This window comes from Leptonychotes weddellii, chromosome 9 (assembly GCF_054177405.1).
Source record: "Leptonychotes weddellii isolate Sample4059 chromosome 9, ASM5417740v2, whole genome shotgun sequence".
In the NCBI taxonomy this organism is placed as follows: Eukaryota; Metazoa; Chordata; class Mammalia; order Carnivora; family Phocidae; genus Leptonychotes; species Leptonychotes weddellii.
Genome location: NC_138377.1, coordinates 66,831,882 through 66,836,068, shown reverse-complemented (window position 1 = coordinate 66,836,068; position 4,187 = coordinate 66,831,882). Strand labels below are relative to the sequence as shown.

Genomic DNA, 4,187 nt, shown 5'->3' with positions numbered 1-4,187 from the left:
CTGTTGGCCATTTGGATGTCTTCTTTGGAAAAATGTCTGTTCATGTCTTCTGCCCATTTCTTGATTGGATTCTTTGTTCTTTGGGTGTTGAGTTTGATGAGTTCTTTATAGATTTTGGATACTAGCCCTTTATCTGATAGAAACATTTTAATTTAATACACTTTATACAAGGTAGGCAGCTTGAATACTTCCTGTTTTGATGTGATGTGATTGCCTGGAATATATAGGGGCTTCTTCATTTTCCCTTTTCCATGGGGATTAACATAATAGTAATGCTCTTACTTGATTCTTGAGAGATACATGAGAACAAATATGTATACAAACATGAAGGAAGGAATAAGGTAAAATGAGCTGTGTGTAATATACATGTCAGGTGGAATTTTTATTTTTTTAAGAAAGAAATATGTGTTTCTTTTGAGTAAATGACACTTAGATATATCTACTCATAGAAACTAGTCTGTTTGCCTTGTTAAAAAATAATCCTTACATATATTAGGATCCACAAAACTGTGAGTTTATGTGTGTGTGTTTAGGAATTTACAAGAGTTCATATAATTATATGCACACTTAGTCAGCTAGATAATTTAGTTGAAAGTTCCCTAATCCCGAATTAAAAATAGATAAATAAATTCCTTTTTGATCCCTCTTTATTTAATGAAATTTAGTCTTGGACATTTCTCGGTTTCCAGCTATAGTTTGTGAGTCAGTTTTTTTCTGTTTAATTCTTTATTACATTAAAAAGTATTAACCCTAACTGAATTGAATGCTAATTAAAATAATCATTCTTCCAATAACACCAAACATGTTATAGAAATGTAATGATGGAACATTTGATAATTTCAATATATATTATGAATATTTTAAAAATCTACAAAATGAATTAATATCAACTTATTCTGAGATGTATTGTACATGGGTTTTGCACTAAAAAGCTTCATCATCATGATTGTTACCTAGAAGGCCTGTCTGGATCTGATGTGTTGGGTCCTCAGTCTATTCATGGCTGCTTTCATTTCCTGGTTCCTCAGAGTGTAAATGATGGGGTTCAGTAAGGGTGTGATAACCGAATAAAACACAGAAAGAAATTTATCCCCTGAAAAACTACTGAATGGCCAAGCATAAATGAAGATACGTGGCCCAAAAAACAGAGTGACCACCATAATGTGAGCAGACAATGTGGACAGAGCCTTGGAGAGTCCACCAGAGGATCAACGTTGGACAGTTACCAGAATGACAGTATAGGAAATGAGCAGGAGTATGAAGCAGATGAAAGACAACAGACCACTGTCAGCAATTACCAGTAACTCCAGAACATAGGTCTCAGTGCAGGCAAGTTTTAGAACTAGAGGAAGGTCACAAAAAATATTGTCCACTGTATTGGGGCCACAGAAGGGCAAGGTGATAGTAAAAACCATCTGGCTCATCGTATGCACAAAATGCCCATGATAGCAGCACAGAGCCCATGAGGACCCGGCGATTCATGATGGATGTGTAGTGAAGAGGTTTGTATATTGCAATATACCGATCAACAGCCATAACTATGAGAAGAGTCATCTCACTGCCACCTAAAAAGTGGAGGAAGAACATCTGAGCCATACAGCCCCACAAAGAAATAGTTTTATTCTCCCTGAGGAAATCTGTGACCATCTTAGGGGTTGTGATTGTGGAAATAGACATATCCAGGAAGGAGAGATTTCAAGGAGGAAGTACATTGGTGTGGAGTACAGAAGTGAGTCAAAGGTTACAGTGACCACGATGAGAAGGTTTCCTGCCACAATTGCTGCATAGGCCACCGAAAATACGAAAAAAAAAAAGAAAATCTCAAGTTGCCAAGTGTTGGTGAGTCCTAACAATACAAACTCAGATATTGAGCTATTCATCATATCCATCTAGTCTATGTAGGGGTTTTCAGAAAGTCATTAAAATGTAGAAAATCTGGAAAAAGTGATAATTTAAACTGAGAGTTTTGAAGATATAGACATAGAGAAAGTATTTGATTCCTATAGAAAGAGAAAAGATGAACACTTCTGAAAAATACATTTAATTTATTAATTAAAGCAACATTCATTCACATTAACAAATTTATTTTCAGCCAGAAAGGCACAAAAGATAAGAAATTCATTGTAAAAATTTGTAAACAGAGTTTGCAGAGTTTGCAGGCATAGAGTGCATCTCCACAGTGATTTGTTGTTTCTATCATGAGTTTATGAGTTTATGAACCATGAGTTCAATAGGCCAATGAGTAAAAGAGCCAAATGACCATTAGTCAAATGATTTGATCTTTTGCCTCTTTCCCCCTCCCTAATTTAAAATACTCAGGTGCATGGAAGTTGATATACTTTTCAGCAAATTGCTTTAGGGTAATTTCTCTATCAGCTATACTGTATTATCACCCCTCTCTCTCTCTCTTTTTAAGATTTTACTTTTTATTAGTCAGAGGGGGAGAGAGAGAGAAAGAGTGAGTACAAGCAAGGGGAGTGGCAGGCAGAGGGAGAAGTGGGCTCCCTGCTCAGCAAGGAGCCTGATGCAGGACTTGATCCCAGGACCCTGAGCCGAAGGCAGACGCTTAACCAACTGAGCCACCCAGGTGTCCCTCCCCTCTCTTTTATCCCAAAGAGTTGTACCAGTGATTTCACTTATTCCTAATTGTCCCCAAAGTTATAATAAAACAACCTTCCTAGGAAGTTTTCGGACAAGACCATAAATGTTTCTCATTGTCCAAGTTTCTTTCTTTACTTCTTTCTCTTTCTCTCCCCCTCCCTTCTTTCCTTCCTCACTCCTTCCCTTCTTTCTTTTATTCTTTCTTCCTTCCTTATTTCTTTTATTCTTCTTTCTTCCTTCCTCCCCTCACCCTCCTTTGTCCTCGTCATTGTTGCCCTCCTCCTCTTCCTCCTTCTTCTGAATAGTGCTGTGTATCTAATACTTTGATTTCTGAACAAAACTCATGACCGCCACTGCTGAGCCTTTCTGCCTGTTCTCCTGAATCTATTGTTGCTGGGTTCTTGACTGGAGTTTTCTTTCTTGTCCCTTTACACTGTGTGTATAGATGGTTTCTGAACAACCAACAAACGTTTGACAAATAGTTTTTATGTTTCCTTGGCTCCTAAATGCTTATCATCTTTGTATCTAGTGCTTTCCTCTGACACAGTATCACACTTGTGTGCAGACTGACTTGACTCTTACCTTGGCTCATACACTTGAACTCTGTATATATTTCCAGATTGACCTGATACTGTTGGCTCACTTTTATCTACTTTTCATTATGATTTAGATCTTTTGCTCCCAGCTTTTTTCCCCCCTTTCTTTTCTTCCTTAAAAAAAAACAAAACTATTAGTTATGTACACCAAACACACAGAACTAGACTCATACCTACAGTCATAAAAGCACATGCATACACCATGTTCTAGTCCTGGAGCACCAAAACAGAAGGCTGTTTGTGGAAAATCTACTCTGAATTTCCATTTTTTTGGCTTAATAGTTCATGAAATATTTAGCTTAACTATCAGAATTTAAAAAAAAAAAACTGAATCAAGAATGAAGATTTAAATTCTAGTCCTGGCTTCAGCATTTACTAGAGGAATATACTCTTAACTTTTGAACATTGATTTTTTTTCCATAAAAATGAAATGATACCTACACTACTACCTCACAGATTGTTATGAGACCCCAAGGTAACATATATGGAATATACTTGTATATTTCATTGAATACATATAGGTCCTATGTATGTGCATTCACGTAATTCTATCTTTAGCATTATCTCATTTTCTGATGATGTAAGGATACTCAAATCAGTAAGAACCACAGAAGAATTTTACTATGGAAGACTTGGTAAACAAGATAGTGTTAATGAAAGCATTTTTCTCTATGAAATATAAATGATATAATTACCTAGTTGTCTTCATTATAAAGATTTAATATCATCATTGGTATATATTTCATGCAGTAATTGAGCCTACATACTAGTTATACATAGCTTTGAAACTATGTAGTCCTCAGTCTCAAAATACTAACAGAAGAAAATCTTGAGAATTATAAAAGTAATTTTTTAGTTTAATTTGGAAAATTGGAAAATTAAAAGCAAACATTTATATTTATTAATTTAGCCTTTTTTGAAGATTTATAAGCCCTTTCATAAAATATATCCAGCATATAGATGGATTCAGTTCTGTTATGATAGGTGAAA

General features: G+C 35.5%; 1 pseudogene; it reads right to left on the bottom strand.

The window, feature by feature from the left end:
- Positions 1-916: 916 nt before the first annotated feature.
- Positions 917-1,889, bottom strand: LOC102728397 (olfactory receptor 4L1-like; annotated as a pseudogene).
- Between the last annotated feature and the right edge of the window lie 2,298 nt (positions 1,890-4,187).